General features: G+C 35.1%; 1 long non-coding RNA gene across 1 annotated transcript; it reads right to left on the bottom strand.

The window, feature by feature from the left end:
• Positions 1-1,758: 1,758 nt before the first annotated feature.
• On the bottom strand, positions 1,759-2,428 carry LOC122195708 (uncharacterized). The gene is made up of 2 exons (XR_006186268.1): positions 1,965-2,428; positions 1,759-1,813 (listed from the first exon to the last, which is right to left on the bottom strand). It is a non-coding gene; the product is annotated as an uncharacterized LOC122195708 (long non-coding RNA).
• Between the last annotated feature and the right edge of the window lie 18,644 nt (positions 2,429-21,072).

The following is a 21,072-nucleotide window of genomic DNA, read 5'->3' as shown; positions in this document are numbered from 1 at the left end:
TGAATGAACGTATTAATTAAAATATTAGACTAAAAAATCACGATTATGCACTTTTCTTATCAAAAAGTCAAAAATAAAAATTTAAACATAATATTCACAATACATATTTACTTATTAAAAGAGGGTTCTTAAGGTTCTTAATTTTTTGTGGTTCTCATTTGAACCACTATATATATATATATATATATATATATATATATATATATATATATATATATAAGTTCATGTGAGACGGTTTAAATTTGTGAGAGTATGAGACCAATTTTTCCTAGTGAAATATTCTAATATTCTAAAACAACAATTTTAACATATTTTACATTAAAATATTCTAAAACATATAATGTTAGAATATATTGCATATTCTATTTTTACGAATATTAAAATATCTAGAATATTTCACTAAAAAAAAATTTGGTATCGTTTCACAAAATTATGTTCGACTCAAATTAACTCTTATATATATATATATATATATATATATATATATATATATATATATATATATATATATATATATATATATATATATATATGGTTAAGATCACTTGTTACTAACATCTATTGTGTAACTGTGTAACTAAATCTTAGCATTGGATCAGTGAAAAATAAAATCTTTCGTGAAAGTATATTTTTACATTTATTATTATTATTTTAAAGATTTCAAATTTCAAAATGTCTTGGGGTAATTTAGATATTTTGTGTATCTTTTTTTTAAGGAAACAACATAATGAATTTTAAATTTTTAGGAAACAAATTTATTATTGTTATTTACAATAAAAAGTTATTTTTTATGAAACATTCCAGTAATAATATAAAAATTGAAAATGTAAATTTATGAATGTTGTGATAACATAAACATTCTTTGAAGAAATAAAAGATATTCCGGTAAATATAAAAAGTAATTACAATTAATTCCAAATTTGTAAACATTATTTAAACAATCTAATATTATCTTGAGAATCAAAGAATTCTAACAATGAAGAATCTATCAATTCTAACTATTCCGGTGCTATGCTACAAAATTCCTCTTTTATCACATATTCCTTTTTGCATTCTAATGTATCAATTTCTTCCCATTATGCTCCCTATGAGTTCTTCACTATCCACACTTTCTAGTAAAAACTCCATGTTACATCACCGAAAAACAATGTTTTCAATTTTTGTTTTTGGTTAATTTATGTTCTTCAAAGGTTCAAGAATTTGTGCGTGCATAATGAAACCTCATCTTTACCTTTAAGTTATTTTACTGATATATGCTCTTAAAATTTGTATAAGAATTTGTAGTTTTACATTTGAATTCTTTGATTGATTTATGATCTTTCAAGCTTCAAGAATCTGTGCATGAAAAACCCGTATATGTATTTCAATTCTTTGACCAAAATACATTCTTTCAAATTCAAATGATTTATTCATAAAGACCTTTAATAAATTTGATTGAAATATGTTCCTTAAAACATCAAGAAACTTGTTTATGTTGATTTGTTCAAGTTTTTACCTCCGAATACAACTGGAAATCTGGATCTCCAACATCAATGGCAATAGAAATAGGTTGGTTAGCTACAATTTTCATTAGTGCTTTGTTATTATTTCTTGGTACATCCTCATGCCTATCAATTGACACCACCAGAGCATTCTTAAGTCAAAAAAATGAAATTTTAGTCATGTCTCCAATCAACAGAAGCAGAGACATAATCAACATTAGCATACATGAAGGTCTTGTTTTCAGTTCAATCCCCATGCAACATCTCTACAGAAACATACAACAAGATACTCTTGTTCGCCATTTTTTACCATTCTTTGATTTTATTTAAGGCTGATGAGATACACAAGCAAATACATCAAACAATTAAAGAATGAAAATGAAGGAGATACATGCTTGATGTGTTGATAGTAGCGACAGAAAGAATGAAAGAGACTCAGATACTTTTTCAGATAGAAAAATCAAATGATCGGAAAAAACGCACCTGGAATATCAACGCTTGTAGATTTCAATGAGCGAAGGATGATAGATCCAAAAAATCAAAGATGATCCATAGAAGATGAAGCTGCGAATTAATCGAATTTGTGAGACTTTGAAGAAGCGAGTGATGTTTTGGTGGCGCCGACATCTGAGCAATCCCCTTCTCCTTTTGATCTTTGTGTTTTCACAGCCTGGTGAATTGAACAAGATGGTTGCATGAATCAAGTCTAGGATTCGCTGGAGCTTTAGATATGAAAGGGAGAAGACGTGAAATAGTTAATAGTCAATCAATGATTTAATTTTGTTTCCATAAATCTAGTTGTTTAATCTTGGAATTATATTGTATAATATATAAAAATGGCTAAACAACCCTCTACTAATCAAATTTAAATAAAAAAGATTATATATTGATTGGATAGAAATCAGTTTTACAGGTACACAATAATTATCAATTTACATATGATCATAGCTTTCTCTCTCTCTCTCTCTCTCTCCCTATATATATATATATATATATATATATATATATATATATATATATATATATATATATATATATATATATATATATATATATATATATATATATATATATATATATAGTTAATTAGTTAGGTTCAAATTTTTTTATTATCTATTATGTGCATGTAGGATTGATTCTGGACCGATCATTTTCGTTATTTTAAAAAGTAATTAATGCATATTAAATATTGAAGATTTAATTAATACTCATTATATCTTCAACATGTAATATGCATTAATTACTTTCTTAAAATAACTAAAATGATTGGTCCAGAATCAATCCTACATGCACACAATAGATAGTTAGAACAAAATAACTATATATATATATATATATATATATATATATATATATATATATATATATATATATATATATATATATATATATATATATATATATATATATATATATATATATATAACAAGGAAAATTTATAAAACTTGTTTACATAAATGATTAAATCAAACCATATTTATATTTTTTTTCATTTAATACATGGAAAAGTCAATTGCCTAAATATTCTTGCGTGGTTGGCATTGGGCTCCTCTACAAAATTTACCTAACATCTCTAAGACCCTTGTTAGGACACATAAATTATCAAGCCCTATATAAAAGTGCATATTCAGTTATATATCAAAAGTCTCTTATTTTCTTCCATAACCGAGAGCAGATTCTGGAAATCAGAAAAAGAGATAAATTGATAGGTTAGAGCCAAGATAAGTATAGGGAGACTTAGCCAATCCATTCTTCAAGAGTGCACCTACATTTTTGTAGTTTGGTAGTGTATTTTGGTGACGTAAAAAGCCAAAGAGATGCGAAAGATTATTAGATATCCAGAGAGATGAAAACCCATAAATAAGAAGGAAAATAGAACCTTTTAAGCAAAGTACTTTCAAACTTGATCTTTAAAGTTTCTAATATGAAGTTGTGTCCATTATAAGGTACATATACCTTTTATTACACCTCTTATTCATTTCTTTATGTTTTGATTACATATAAAAAGATTATAATCGAAAATACACTTAGTTTCGGTATTAAAATCATCAAACTTTGAGAAAATTAAAGGTTATGTTCTAACTACGTTTCCCTAACTTATACAATAACTAGATGTTATATATTATCTTGAGTTCATGCAAAAAGTTATCACTTATGAAAATAACTTAAAAACATAAGCAAATATTTATGTACGGTAAAATGCGTATATTAAACTTTTGTTTCATTTATAACGAAAATACTTGTATTAAATACCTAAGAAACATACGCTACTAATTTTCTTATGTATTGAATATGTTGTTAATATTCCATAAAACTATATATATATATATATATATATATATATATATATATATATATATATATATATATATATATATATATATATATATATATATATATATATATATATATATATATATATAAATGCTTAATGTACAACAAGTTACTTAACTCATGACCCATGGAATAAAAATATATTGAGACGAAGACAACCCTAAAAACAATAAGAATCAGACACCAAATTTTGAATATATTTTTATTTCATGGGTCATGAGTTAATAATCAAACACTATAAATGCATTAAAACCGTTGTTAAACCCTTAAACAAGAAAAGTGTACATACAACATATGTATACTTAATTTTATTACTTCAAAAAAAGTTTATAAAATGTTCCTTGTATATAAATTAAAGGATTTTGAATTGGGTTAAAATATTGAAGCTTAAATCTTCATAATTGGATCTTTATGTGTGTTATAAAAAGTGTTTTTTTGGTGTGTTTAAAATTTAAATGGATTATGAGTTATACAAAAATAATTTTTATAAAAATAGTTTCTTACAAAATGAAATACTTACATATGAGTCGGGTTAATAAGAATGAAGTAGAAAACTCAAACTAGTAGTTTTATAAAAATATGACGTTTTAAGACAAGACGCGGAATACTCTTCAAATGAGTTGAATAATTATGAAATTAATACATATGTATAAACATATTTAATATGTTAGATTCATATAAAAAATAATCTATTAATAATCTCAATTATAAAATATTGATTGATCTACTTACAGAAGTGATGTCTAGGTTATATCTAGTGAGGTGTTTAAAATGAATTTTCCAAATGATATATGTTTTTACCAAAGGAATCCTACCTCCAGATTGATCTTACCTAGTCATTCCTTATTTGATAGAACTCGGTATTTCATTGGGATTAGTGACGGATCGGAGAATTTGCTAATATAACTTTATAAATACGAATGAATACTAAGACTTAGTAATATTTGTATTTATGTCGTTTAAAAAGGGAAAATTGTATTGTTAGTAAAGGAGCTCAATTTCCCGCAAATCTTCCACCTAAAATCATGTGAGTGCATAGTTACTTTCATGAACATGATTTTAGTACAAGTATTTATTAAAAGTATTATATATTAGTTGATAGCTATTGTGAGAATTAAATGCTTATTATTTGGAATATATACTAAATGTATATTTGGTAATAGTACCTACACTATGCGAGCTAGATATGGTTATATATATGCTAAAATTATTCAGGGTAATACTACATGATAATCTTAATAGAAGTATTACTACTTAAGAAGATTAAATATGTATTGAAATACTTACTATTTTGTGTTAAATGTATACATGTATTATGATAGTATTTCTTAAACGAGAAGTTTATTACAAGTATTGTGGTATTATCTAGTTATAAATTAAGACTTATGTAGGATGCATATTTCAAAGTAACTTGAATTAGTGCGTAGTTATACCGTATATTGTAATGATATTGCATAAACTGGGAAAAATGTATTGGGAGTTAATTACATATATTGAAATCTTGTCTAGTTATAAACTAAGGCGTGTAAGGGATGCTTAGTTCAAATAAGTTGGATATTAGGTAGTCTCATTCTAGAGTAAGATGTGAGATTTAAACTGGAGTGTAGTAGTCCTCCTTTTTCTAAATGGACATAAATGGTAGGTATGCATCAGAAAACTAGAGGGTATGTTTGGTCATCTACCAAAGTAAGATGACAACACTTGATCATTCTAGAAAATCTTGTGGATTATGTTGCTAGTATGAATTTATAACCCACAGACATAGATGAAATGGGGTACCATATTTATCAAATACTCTGATGGCTTGGGTTGCCTATATGAATTACACCAGCCAACGAATCCCTTAGTTGTGCGACCATCCCATTGTTCTAAATGATTCATCGGGTTAAGTGATTCTTCTAGATGATCGTGGATTAGGATTTGTGAGAATCTATGGGAATGAGTATGCAAGGGTATAGTGTATTATAAATATTTATGTTGTAGGATATATCATTGTTGTTTGGTAACAATTGGTTTTGCAGGATTATTATTAATGATTTATTATAATAATAACATTGTGGGATTGAAAACCCTATCCACCATATTTTTCCAAATCTAACCCACTCAAACTATATGCATCACATGTAGTAGGTCTAAAGTTGTTGGAGCTTGATTAGGCTGCTGAGTGATTAAGAGACCACCTCCAATAATATTCAAGACCATCAAGACTTTACATTATAACTTATGGTGTGTATTAATTATGATATCCTTAGGGTTTTCGTATTTTGAAACAACATCTGTACTCAACATATTTTAATAAAATGGGACAATTTCCGCAAAATGTTTTAATATACCACGATTTCCCGCAAACAAAGATAACATGGGGTTGAAAGCGTAAAGTAAAGTTTTTTTTTCTTGGTACTGGGAAATAGGGGATCTCACATTAGTTAATATTTTGTTGCTTGTTAATTGTAGTTTTCGATGTTTTGTTGTCTTAAATGGAAAAAACGAACAGGGTTGATGTTTCAATTACTTTAATCGTTTGATTTCGTTTTAGATTTTGTGTGAGATTTGTCATTTGGATTCGTTACATTCCCATCAACATGATATTTGATTTCCATAAATTTCTTTTTATAATTTTAGTTGGGTTTGAGCAACCGAGTTAGAGTTTTAATGATGAATTGCTAATAAATTAACTAAATCCATAATTGTTCTTTTAATTGTTCTAAATAGAGAATAATACACTTAATTTTGATATGAAAGTGATCCTTGTATTATGAAATCTTGTTGGTACAACATAAATTATTCGAGCTTATATGTAGGTTCATTATGTTTGGTGTTTCATTTGTGTTAAAATGCGACTCTCACCTAACTACAAATTTCCTCTTTGATAACTTTTTTAGTGATTAAGTTCTAATTGAAATACTTGTTTCAATTAGAAAACATCGCATCTTGGTTAACGAGATTGTTTTAATCGTGTATCGGCGAAACCTATTGTCAAAGCTTGTTGATAATCGCGACCAAACCTTTTGTCAGAACTTGGTGAAAACCGTGGTCAATTTAGAAATTATATTACAATCATTCCACGTAACAATCCTTCATTACACGTCTAAATCAATCTTGTGATGCTAATTCAATCATTAACTTTTTTTAGTATTTATTTACCACATTTTAGTTAATACATCTCGTTTCGTAGTTTGAACTTCTTTTCATGTAGTTGATCATATGATTTGATGTTGAATTTGTAGTCTATCTAGTGAATTTGGTTTCGTATTAATTAAAAGTTTGATTTTGATTTTGATTTTGATTCTTACTGGCCACTTGAATTAGGGTTAGACCATTAAAATTATGTGATTTACAAAATCCATAATGGTTTTGTGAACTGAAACTAGTAACAATCATTAATTTGATTTCCACTGAATGATTTTAATGTAAACCACAATCACATATTCTTATGCTCTTATGCTTATGATGAGTATTGGATATTGTTGGGAACATTCATACAAAACTTAAGGCAATCTTTTATTTTAATTCTAACATCTTGTTTAGATTATATTAGAAGGGTTAGATTTAATTCAAAGGCTTGTTTTGGTTAAAAAAAACTTTGTGAATAGGAAGTATTAGAGCATGTTAATGCATCCAAGCACCAACTTTTACTAGAATTCAATTTGAGATCAATTCATCATTAGCTTGCATCCTTAAGTGAATAGAACTCTAAACTAGATTGTTTTTAATCTTATCTCTAATATTTATTTTACCACATGTTAGTTAAGTTTAATTGATTTCAAATTCACCATATTTACTTTTTATACATTAGAATAAATATGAATCTTTTGGTTTATTTACGGATTAAAGTCGAGTCCCTAAGGATCGATCATGTTTGCCATTATACTATTATTTTCAAATCATATAAGTGGAAATAGGACTTATTGTTTGATGGATTCGATTTCCATCACATACGAACAACTTCAATGGTTTTTATTAATTTGGATAGACTCAAAGCATTAGATCATTGATCCAATACTTATTATATGACCAATCAAAGATTTAATCTCAACTCATTATTAAAGCTAGGGGTGTGCATAAATTAATTGATCTAATTACAAACCGACTGACTATAAAGAGCTTCTAGCCCATCGGTATCCGGTGTTTCCCTCCCTCCTTGAGGTTGAGGGTTCAAGTCCTATCGTGGACATAGGTGGATTTAAGGAGTAGGTTAGATTTTTCGTTTAAAAAAAATCACAATTAGATTGAATTGGTTCTGAAATATCAGAATCCAGTTGGATTAGATCGGTTCTTTAAAGACGCTTAAAATCCAATGGATAACCGAACTAAACAGGTCCATCTTTCATCTAATTGGATATCTATATTATCATTTGATAAATATCTAATTACAATCTTAAGTTATATCCAATATTATCATCCAATGAATAAAACCTATCCAATATTATCATCAAATGTTGTATACAATATTATTATCTAATATCATCATCTATTGTTAGATGCAATATTATTATCCAATGGATAAAACTGATGGCCAATCCAATATCTAATTGGACCGATTTGGTTCATGTTGCATATACCGAGTTGATTGGATCGGTTGACAAAATTCAACATCCATTGGATAACTAAATTGGATAGATTCCATCAATATCCATCGAATTTGAATCAGTTAACACCCTACTTAAAGCCAATTTTCACCATTTCTTAACTGAAAAGAAAAAAGTAAGTAACAACTAACAATGGAAATGAATGTTTCCACGAGAGCTTTATTTATGGATATGTCAATTAATTCCAAGTAAGAATATGGAATTTGTATTGCAAAATTCTTTTATTTCTCCATTTCTCCCAAAACTCTCTTGGCTTTCTTTCTCCTACAATAATAGAGGGGTTTAAAACCATAAAATAATTTATCCCTAAAGCTCACCACCTTTTACATATTTAGCCATAAAAACTATATTAATATAAGTATTGCCCTAATGGATAGTTTTTATTTAATTTACTCCCAATTTAATAGCTCATTATCACAATTAACCTAATCCTACACTTTAGTAGGAAAAAAGTTCAAGACAGTGTTGAATATATGTTTATTTGATTGATAATTAAATATATAAATGAAAACTTTTTATACTAGTTGTTAATGAACTAACAGAGTAGTTAAATCTTTCTCTAGACTTGGGACTTATAATAGAAAGTTACAATCCCACTCAAACTGACCCAAAGAGTAATATTCCATGGTGGTCCTGGATTACTGATGTTGATGTGTTGGTCTTGTTCATTTAAGAGGTTTTTTCCCTTTTTCTTAGCACATAATATGGAATAACTAGAATCAGATAATCAACTATAATTAATATATGATAGGTTTACAAAACCTCGAGGGGTACTTAATATGGATTGCTGTAATTATATAGATAGAAAGAATAAGTCGAAGGATATTTACTTTCTCTTTGTTTCATGGCTTGAAATCCACTTTTACAAATATTAAACACATATATAGATATCATATTTTGACATTATACTATTCGGTTGACCATTTCTATTCAATTGAACAAATAATGCTCTGGAATCGATTTACCAGTTCCTTGTGGTGAGCATTCTAAATTTCAATTGTAATTTAAGATCTACAAATTGGAAGAAGGTGGTTATAAGAAATGAAACCTAAAATGAATTAAGAAATTGAACCCTATAAATAATTCAAGCGGCCTTTCAATAATGTGACACCATTATATATGACCCTATTGTTGGAGATTTGTAAAATTTTCAAGTTTGTTAGGTTGGAAACATAAGAAAGAATGAATCATCAACATAAAATAATACACTGTATTTAAATTCGTTCAACTTTATAATAAAGTGTACTTGTATCGAATATATCTTACAAAATCCAAAATCAAGCTTATGGATTACTACTTTCAAAACGTTGGATGTCTATTTTTCATATTGGGGCTAAAAACAAATAGCAACTATTCAAACACATTTTTCAAATGTTGTATATCAGCACCAATAGACACGCAAGGAAACCGGCAAATCATAATGACAATTATATGCCGATTAGTTGTGAATAATAAATCTGATTATTATTAGTATTATTACCAAGTTTCGTCTAGAAACCAAATCAATCCTTCTCGATTAGATTTGATTATAAGAAAGGTAGAATAAGAGTGTCCTCTTATTGGACGAAAGTAAATACGACACAGTAAAGTAAAACCGACATGTCAACGATTGATCTTGATCTAAAAGAACTGTACAGATCGGACTCTTGACCTTAAAGGTTTATACTTCGTTTTTATTGGTTGTAAGCAACATAATAAAAACCCCAGGATTTAATGCAGACTTATCGGTTTTCCAAAAACAATGGAAAATGATAAATGCAAAGTGAATACTCAGAAAGCTGGAAGATATCGCCAAGCGAGGGAGAGAGATTCAAAATTTGTGTGTTTAATACGGCTCCTAATGAGTTGTATTTATAGGTGTTGAAACCCCAGAAGGCAATAAAGGGCCCTCATAGGCTGGACCCTAGAAACCATAGGGTGACGTCTTGCTCTCCAAGCAAGCCGTTTTCTGGGCCTTGCAAAATATTCCAACGTCACTTCCACAAAGTCAATGATGCTCAACTGGATCGGTCAAACCAAACTGATTCAAACTTACAAAAAATAAAAGCTCTTAGTGGTCTATGCATCATGTGAAGTGCAAAGTTTGCCTAAATCACGCCATTTCACACACTCGCAACGTCGGCTAGTACTAGGCTAGGTTAGGTGTGTGTGTGGGCTTGGTCCATCCCTTGATCTACTAAAAGCCTTTAAAGGCCTATCAAGATAAAATCATTATAAACCCACTAAATGTTTCTTCCCACGCCAATATGGGATAATGGACACTAGCCAATTTGCATATTCCATAAAAATTTCCAATAATCCCCCACAATGTTGGAAAGTTTCCTTTCACTCAGATAGATGATGTCACTTAAGTGTCACGAAGATTAAACCCTAGTTTATTAAGGAAAAACAAGAAGAAACCAATTCAATGGTATCCTTATAGGTTAAATCATGAACCTAGTGACCTCTCCGGTTTACTCCCACATTTCACATACCGTCTTTGTGTTCTCTATGAGTGCTAATATGGTCATACGCTATAAATCCTTTTCGTGACCCTTTAGAAGACAACCCACTAATCTACACTTGAGGCGGCACCACTTCTAGATCATATAGTAAAAGTTTTACAACATCTTCTTTGCTTAGATGTCTCCAAAACTTTGTTAAGAGTCTTAACTCAACCTCGTTCTTGGTAAAGACGTACTATCCTACCTCACATGGATCTATCATTAATGATAGTACCTTATATGGTTAGTGACTTTGTTGTTACCATTTAAACTTGAGAATTAGGAGCACTAATGTCAAGTTGGGTTTCCATCACCAAGGGATTCTATTTTGGTTTTAGACCTATGACTCTCGTGGTAGATCTAACCAAATCTCTCGTCAGAGGTTTAGTAAACGGATCTGCTAAATTCCTACTTATCTTGACATAAGCGAATTTGATGATACTACTCTCAGTTAGTTGTCTCACAAAATTGTGTTTCATATCTGCATGTCTTGATTTCTCATTATATACCACATTATATACTTTAGACAATGTAGCCTTACTGTCATAGTACATGGGTATTGAAGGCATTGGATTATCCCACATACTGATATCCATAAGTAGAACTTGAATCCACTCTGCCTCTTTGCCTGCTGCTGCTAAGGCAATTAGCTCTGGTTCTATCGTTGAATGAGCTATGCATGTCTATTTCTTGCTAACCCAAGAAAAAACACCACCAACTAGAGTATAAATCCACCCACTTGTAGATTTTGAGTCACGAGTGTGATCTATCCAACTAGAATCAGAATAACCTTCTAATATTTCGTTAAATGACGAATACTTCAACTCAAAAGTACTTTTCTTTTCATGTATCCCAGTACACTACCGACTACCTTCCAGTGCTTCGTCCCTGGATTGACAGTATACTGAATCAATTAGCTTACAGTGAATGCGATGTCAGGTCAAGTGCGGTGAGTAACATACATCATGCTTACAACTGCACTTGCATATTCAAGTTGAGCCACTATTCGGCCATAATTCATGTTTAGTTTCACAATTGAGTCAAAAGGAGTTTTGAATTCCTTAATATTCAAATGTTGAAACTTTGACAAAATTTTCTCTATGTAATGAGATTGACTCAGAGAAATCTCACCGCCTATCCTTTTCACCTTGATACCAATAATTGTATCAACTTCTCCAAGATCTTTCATTTTCAAGTTTGAGGATATGTATTTCTTTTTCTCAAGAATGTCTTCTAGGTGAGTGCCAATGATTAGCATATCATCAACATAAATACATATAACAACTGTATACTCGAATGTGTATTTGGAATAAGTACACCTGTCAACACTATTATGATGAAATCCAAAAGTAGTCATAGTGGTGTCAAATCTGTCATGCCACTGTTTGGGAGCTTGTTTCAAACCGTACAAGGATTTAATAAGTCTACATACTTTGTTTCCTTGTCCAGGTATCATGAAACCTTCAGGTTGCTCCAAGTAAATCTCTTCCTTGAGATAACCATTCAAAAAGGTTGTCTTCATGTTCATTTGATGAATGTACAATCCTTTCAAATATAATATTGTTATGAGAGCTCTAATAGAACTAATCCTAGAAACTTGGGAAGGTATCAAAACTATTGACCCTTTCTTGCTGTATGTAGCCTTTAGCAAGTAATATTGCTTTATAGGTAGATATGGATCCATCTGGATGATATTTTCTCTTGAATATCCATTTAGATCCCATGGGTCTTTTCCCCTTTAGTAGATCATCTAACTCCGAAGTTCCATTACCCATAATTGAATCTATTTCGTCATTAATGCCTTCCTTCCACAAAGGAGCATCTTTAGACGTCATGGCTTCAATAAAGGTCTTAGGGTCATCATCCAAGTTAAGGGCAAAATTGACCTCTCTTGTCACTTTCTTTTTTGTTTCTTCGACCAAATAAGAATAGAAATCATCTCCAACACTTTTTTATATTCTAGCCCTAGTACTTCTCCTTGGTTCCTCCATAATAGGAGGAGGTGGGAGTATTTCTCAAGAAGTACTTGTAGGTGGTGTGTGACTGGAGTTTTCATCATCCCTAGAAAACTTGTCCTCAAAGAATTACATATCTCTGGATTCCACAACAACACATGATTCGATGTCTAATAATTAGTAAGCCTTGTTATTTTGAGCATATACAATAAATATACTCTTATTAACTCATGCTCCCAATTTGGTTCGCTTAGGATCGGGAGTCTGATAATAAGCAACACACCCCACACTTCCAAATAGTCAAGGTTAGGCTTTCTACCTTTCTACAACTCATAAGGGCTTATAGGAATCACACAACTAGTGATCCTATTATGAACATAACAAGCATTCAATATTGCTTCCCCGACATATTGTTTGGCTGACCCGATTGGTTCAACATGCAATTAACCATCTCACAAAGGGTTTTCTTTCTTTCAACCAAACCATTCTGTTGGGTAGTATATGGTGTAGTTTTCTCATGTTTGATTTCGTTCTCTTCGTAGAATGTGTCAAACTCATGGTTGAAGTATTCCCCCTTCTATTTAAGCGAAGAATTTTGATGCATCTATCAAGTTGATTTTCTACTTCAACCTTGTATTGTTTAAATGCATCAAAAGCTTCATCTTTTGACCTTAGTAGATAAACATGTAAATATTTACTAGAGTCATCACAAAATGTGATGAAATACCTTTTTCGCCTTCGATTAAGTATTCCATTTAATTTACATATATCAGAATGAATCAACTCAAGTAATTATTTCTCCTAACTGATGGAAATGGTTCCTTTGTAAACTTTGATTTCACACAAGTTTCACATTTTTCAAAATCTTTTGTGTAATTTTCAAGTAAAAACATTACAATGGATGTTTGCATTATTCTTTTATATTTTAACATTCCTTTAGATTGCGTTTTCAATGTTTTTAACATTAGTGTGTGTTAAACGTTTATGCCATAAACAAAATTAAACAAACAAAATAACTAGAAAAGTTCACTTCACACACACTTGCAATCATTCCATCAGTTACATCATTCCTAGCAACAAGACACATTTTTAAATATAACTAGGGAAAGATCCTGCATTGCGGGTGTAGTGTTAATTACAGTTAGTATGTGGGACAGTTTGGTAAACACGGAAACGTTTTATTAATTTAGATGTTCTAGTATTCCATCTTTTGATTGTCATCTTATGGCTAAGTTAATGAAATGTACGCAACAATTTGAATCTAAAGTCATTAATACATACAAAACAACTGTGACAACGGGAAAATTTCTAGAACAATCAAGATCTAACCTTTAACCGTGTACAATTGAATTCACATCATAACATTGAAACAATAAGAACTTTGGATGCCAATAATACATGTTCATATAAGTTCATATGTTAATATATATATATATATATATATATATATATATATATATATATATATATATATATTGAAAACCATGCTTATATAAGTTAATACAAGTCAACACAGGTCAAAGAAATAAATCAAAAAGCATGAAATTCACCTCACCATAGCGATTTCGGTTTTGTGGGGACCAAAACTTCATGTTAAGACCGAAATCTCTTCCCTTGGATGAAGTATGTGACATCCCTAATTTCACGGCCAGAAAATACCGATTTGTTTATGCTTTGTTTTATAAAATCAGAGTAATCCTTTGATTAAAAGAGTTGCGGAATTTGTTCCCAAAATAAAATATGATAAAATAAAATTTATCAAAGCATTTCTTAAAGAAATGTATTTTCATTAAATAACAAAATTTTGGGATGTCATGTTCCGATACAGACCAAAAGCATAAACAATATAAAATAGACCTTACAACAATTATTTATAACTACTGATCTATAATCCAAAATCTCTCATCAAGTCCACCAACTTATACATTTGTGTCATTACCTGTAATGCAAAGAAAACTGAGTGGGTCAGGCTTCGGAGCCTGGTAAGCATATAGGTTTTTCAACCCACAATAATATAATTATTATATTTAATCATCAAATAATCAACCCAATTAGCCATCCCCATTATCTTCTTTATTTCTTAAGGTTTTACCCTAAGAACCAACTATCCTTCATTCATTCATTCCTAAGGATTTACCTAAGGAATTGGCCTGAAGTCCATTGCTGCCAAAGTTTATCTATCAGGTACTAAATCCATAGGTATCAGGCGCTAACTCCATAGTCACCAAGGTCCACTTAACAAGCGCTAACTCCATAGTCTCCAAGGTTTACTCAACGTGCGCTAACTCCATAGTCACCAAGGTTCATCAAATAGGCACAAAATCACATCGTTGCCAAGGTTTATACAATAGGCGCTAACTCCATAGTCACCAACTATCCCATCTACCCATGTTCTACCCAACATTTTCGTAGATACAAATACTTACACAGTTTAAATCATTTACCACATGTATAGAACATCAATTATATGCCCATCTCAAATAGACAAACAATATATAAACACAACACGTATTTCATAGCAAATACTTCGTATTTATGTGTTAAAAGAAAGTGACTATACACTCACTTGATCAGAAGATAATCGGACAACACTACGGCTTGTAGAAGTAGTATTCTTCGGTAAATCTGGAATATCTTCACAAAAATTGGCTTCTCGCGGGCAGAGCTTCGGCTCGGGAATCTCACTTCTCGGGATCCTCAGGGATTCGAGTCTCGGGAATGATACCGGGGCTTCGGGATATTTCTTGCACGTAAAACGGGGTAAAAACGAGTAAGAGAGAAGAGTTTGAACAAAAGAAATTGGCAGCCATCGACATCTATTTATAGGGTGCTGAAACCTCGGTACGTTGGGCGTACTCGGTACGTTGGGCGTACTAAGCCTTACGTTGGGCGTACGTGATATCAATGCATGCGTATGTACTCGAGTGATGTCATTGCATGCGTAGCTGAGGCGATTCCGGGTACGCTGGGCGTACTCCAAAATTACGTTAAGCATACTCAATTAAGCAGACTTCGAACTTGCGTAACTTTCGCATACGAGCTCTGTTTTTTATGTTCTTTATATCCACGTGTAGGTGAGAATATACTCTACAACTTTCATTTAGACTCCATCGGATGATTTCGGCTTAATTTTTATTGTATAATTTTTAGTAGGCCGGGACAGGAAAACTTCGTTATAAATTTATAACTTCTTCCTCCGACGTCCGTTTTCGTCTATCTTTTTACCGTTGGACTACTATAAATGAGATCTTCGATTCTCTTTTAGATTGTTTCAGCTAGAAATCACTTGATCTCGAATTCGAGTGTAACAGCCCGGAATCTCAGGTATTGTTAAAATTATGTTTTTGAGGTGATTTAAGAGGGGACTCGGCGAGTTGGAGCCTAGACTCGCCGAGTAGGATCGCAGACTTGGTCGCGGGTTCGCGACTGGACTCGACGAGTCCAGATATGGACTCGGCGAGTCTATGCTGTTTAGCGAAAACTCTAACCGTTCAGGTTTGGGACGTATAAAAGGGACTTATTGGCCGTCATTGTTCATTTTAGCCTTCTGAGAAGAACCCTAGATCGATTGTGTGCATCTGGAGCAAGGATTATAGGCCATTGTAGATTATAGAAGAATTGTTGTGCAAGGAAGAGAAGGGATTGGCTAAAGGAACAGCAAGGGAGTCACATTCTGAGGATTGGGGACACAGAGAATACATCATCCAGGTAAGAATTCGAGTATACTCTGCTATTTTGATGTGATTATGGAATTAGGGTTTATGGAACCCTTTTTGTGAATAGATTGAATGTTATTCTAGTCCCCTAAACGAATGTAACCCTGTATTGGGACCTTTGGAGGTCCATAATGTCCCATGTATGTGCATTTCGGGAATTGATGAAGGTTTTGGATTGGAATCCTTATGCCTTAGGTCAAAATGTAAATTATGAATCATAAGGTGTATCATGAGCACTGAAATGAGGACTTTACGTGATGGATCAGCCTAGGAAGGCCAGACCTAGGAATGGTCGGAGCGGTTCTGACCTTAGGATGCAGTTTGAGCGGTTGTATGGCATGGACTCGCCGAGTCCGATGAACAGACTCGGCGAGTAGCTCGAAGATTAACTGGGACTCGTCGAGTTGTTCTTCAGACTCGACGAGTTGAGTCGGGGTGGCCCCGCGATTCTTCCAGGAGTAACTCGTCGGGTCAAGGAGGATACTCGACGAGTAGAAAGGGAATCTCAGAGAATTGGAGGACGTCTAGACTCGCCGAGTCGCCATGGCACTCGCCGAGTCCGGTCGAGTTGACCGTTGACCGTTGACCGTTGACCAGAGTTGACCTAAGTCTGACTTCTTAGGGATAGTCACACTTAGAAGATATAGGTGTTAATGAGAGATATGTGATGTTATAGGGAGGTTGTAGCTCGACGGATTGTGCACGAGTGATTTCAGGATTTGCTAGCTTTCAGCATTCACGAGGTGAGTCTTCTCACTATACTGTACCCGGAAGGGTTGACTGTGTGACCGGAAGGTCAGATATGATATGTGATATGTATGAGATACGTGGTAAGTTATTTGTTATATGTGCTATGTATGTTATGTGGGCCGGAAGGCAATATGTGATGGGCCGGAAGGCGATTATGTTATGGGCTGGAAGGCGTTGTGTTGAGGACCGGAAGGTCAGGGCCTGGAAAGGCGTATGTACGTAAGTTGTATATTGGGGAACTCACTAAGAATTTATGCTTACAGTTGATATGTATGTGTTTCAGGTACTAGCGAGGACCGTGGGAAGGCGCCGTCGTGATCGGTACACACTGAAGGATGTTTTTATGATCTTGGGATTTAGACAATTTGTATTTGACGTAACACTTGAATTATTTATGCCTTGTTTTGTATGGAAATACTAAATTTTTAAAATGAAAAAAATTTGTTTGAAAATTTGAGTTGTTACAATTGGTATCAGAGCCTTGGTTTGAGGGATTCGGGTGCAGCTTCGGGGGTAACTGAACTCAAACCGAGGATTTGAGGAAACTTTTTAAATAAAGGCATAAACTTTTGTAAATAGTTTTGTGGTAAGCAAGAAAGAAGCAGTGTGTACGATCAGTCAACGCCCGAACGGTAAAGATCCCCAAAATACCTTACAATATTATATGATATGAATTGTTATGCATGCTAGAGGACTAGGTATTCATGATAGGACTAGAGTGGCCTGATTTGTGATGCCTTAGTCTAGGGAAGTTTGCCGATATGAGATGCTTGGCTAGTGTGCGAGTAGATAGTGCATAACAAAAGTAGAGTACTCACCATCCGGGGTTTGGGGAGGAAGATTTGGGATGAATGCTGACGTGGTGTGGTCGGTAGTATTGGGCCCGTACTACCGAAGACACCGGGTCAGTGGGAGACCCAAGTAAGAATCCCTGGATATCGGAGACTGAGTAGGGTTGCGTTATCGAGTGCGATTATACTCGATGGAGTCTCTGATAGTTTTATGTTGTATTTCAGAGACATCATGGTTAGACCACGCCACGGAGCGAGTTCGAGCGGTGTGAGTGATGAGGAGATTCGTCAGATGATTCACGAGGAGGTAGCTGCGGCGATCCGGGCTGAGATCCCGGAGATGTTTGGGTCTATTAAGACCACTCTGATGGAGACGTTTGAGGAGCGGTACGCCGCATTGACTGAAGCTGCAGCCGCTGCAGCTACCGCAGCTGTGGCCGCTGCCAGGCCACAGGGGGGTGACTCGTTGCTGTTCCGAGAGTTCAGCAACACGAAGCCACCAGAGTTCGATGGGACGCAGGATCCGATTGCTGCGATGAGGTGGATCGCGGATATAGAGGGGTGCTTCTACACTTGTTCTTGCCCGGAGCACCTGAGGGTACGGTTCGCTTTGAACCAGCTCCGTATGGGAGCGAAGGACTGGTGGAAGTTCGTGACGGCGAACTTCACTTTGGCAGAGATTACAGCAGTGACATGGGAGGGGTTTACTGCTATGTTCAGGGACGAGTACATTCCCCCGGTGGAGAGGGAACGATTGGTTCAGGAGTTCTTAACCCTCAAGCAGGGAACTGATTCGGTTGCGGCGATCACGTGGAAGTTTCATGAGAGGGCGATGTTCTGCCCCGAGCTGGTGTCCACAGAGCAGGCTCGGATGAGCCGGTACTTGGGTGTTTTGAGGAGGGATATCCGGGAGTTTGTGTCGAACTCCACCTATCATACTTTTACTGAGCTTCAGGCGAATGCCAGGAAGCGTGAGATCGAGTTGGAGACCCAGGCCAGGGAGGAGGCCGAGTCTCAGCAGGTGGACCGGCGGCCGGCTCAGTCTCAGCCGGCAGCCAAGCGGACCAAGTCCGCCGATTCGAGGACGGGAGGTCCGAAGGGCCGCGCTTGCGGAAAGTGCGGCAAGGGTCACGATGGGGCGTGTCGAGCTGGTGCTTGCTACAAGTGCGGTAAGGAGGGGCACATTGCTAGGGAGTGCCCCAAGGGGTTTATGGTTTGCTTTCATTGTAACCAGACCGGCCATCGGAAGGCCGAGTGCCCTCAGCTTCGTCAGGGATCTGCACCTACTGCCAGGACTACTGAGACTCGACCGGTGAAGGTCGAGGCCTCGAGGGCTCGTGGGAGAGCCTTTCAGCTGACTGCGGAGGAGGTCCGCGCTGCACCCAATGTTGTGGCAGGTATGCTGTAATTCATGTATTTATATTTTTAATGTCGAGATGTTATGCTTATGTTATTATATGCGTAGGTACTTTCCTTGTGAACTCTGTGCCTGCCTTAGTGTTATTTGACTCGGGTGCGAGTAGGTCCTTTGTATCTTTAGCCTTTAGTCAGCATATCAGCGTTAGTCGTGAGTCGTTGAGTCGACCTTTGAGAGTCTCTATAGCCGACGATAGAGTGATTTGTGCCAAGGAGGTTCTTCGGGGATGCGTGCTAGAGATTTTCGGGGTTGAGTTCCCGATTGACCTGATTCCTATTGCGATGGGTGACGTCTGTGTCATCGTGGGCATGGACTGGTTGAGCCAATTCGGCGATGTCATCGACTGTGAGCGTCAGCTGGTGACTATACGAGACCATAGTGAGGGAGTCCTTTCGGTGTATGGCGAGGGTACCCATTCGGGATCAGCTTTTTGTTCGGCCGCTAGGGCGAGGCAATGTCTACAGCAGGGCTGTAAGGGTTTTGTGGCGTATGTGATGGATACGCGGGAGGTTTCCGAGAGACCGAGGTCAGTTGAGGAGGTCCCAGTGGTGCGTGAGTTTCCAGATGTTTTCCCCGAGGAGCTGCCGGGAGTACCTCCTGTGAGGCAAGTAGAGTTTGGTATCGATCTGGTTCCGGGGGCCGCACCTATTGCTAAGGTGCCTTATCGTCTTGCACCTCCAGAGATGCAAGAGTTGTCCTCGCAGCTCCAGGAGTTGCTGGGGAAGGGATTCATTCGGCCGAGCAGCTCGCCGTGGGGAGCACCTATTCTATTCGTCAAGAAGAAGGATGGTTCACACCGGATGTGCATTGATTACCGGGAGTTGAACAAGTTGACGGTCAAGAACCGTTATCCGTTACCAAGGATCGATGACTTATTCGATCAGTTGCAGGGAGCATCTTGGTTTTCCAAGATCGATCTGAGGTCAGGGTACCATCAGGTGAGAGTGCGGGATGAGGACGTCCAAAAGACAGCGTTTAGGACGCGATATGGGCATTATGAGTTTGTGGTGATGCCTTTCGGGCTCACCAATGCCCCGACTGTGTTCATGGATCTCATGAACAGGGTTTGCAGGCCGATGTTGGATCGGTCAGTGATTGTATTTATCGACGACATTCTAGTGTATTCGAGGTCTAGAGAGCAGCACGAGGAGCATTTGAGGGAGGTCCTTGAGGTATTGAGGTCGGAGAAGCTTTATGCAAAGTTCTCCAAATGTGACTTTTGGTTGCGGGAGGTCCAATTTCTAGGACATGTTGTTAATCAGGAGGGGATATTGGTCGATCCGGCCAAGGTTGAGGCGGTGATGAGTTGGGAGGTGCCGAAGTCACCCTCTGAGATCAGGAGCTTCCTTGGGTTAGCAGGGTATTATCGGAGATTCATTAAGGATTTCTCCAAGATCGCAGTGCCGCTCACCAGATTGACCCGGAAGGGTGTTGCATTCTCATGGGGACCCGAGCAACAGACTTCCTTTGAGACACTTCGCCAGAGGTTGTGCGAAGCCCCGGTATTAGCTCTCCCAGAAGGGATGGAAGATTTTGTAGTATATTGCGATGCATCG

Source organism: Lactuca sativa, chromosome 8 (assembly GCF_002870075.4).
Source record: "Lactuca sativa cultivar Salinas chromosome 8, Lsat_Salinas_v11, whole genome shotgun sequence".
Taxonomy (NCBI): Eukaryota; Viridiplantae; Streptophyta; class Magnoliopsida; order Asterales; family Asteraceae; genus Lactuca; species Lactuca sativa.
The sequence above is the reverse complement of the archived record's forward strand: the minus strand, read 5'-3'. Positions and strand labels throughout refer to the sequence as shown.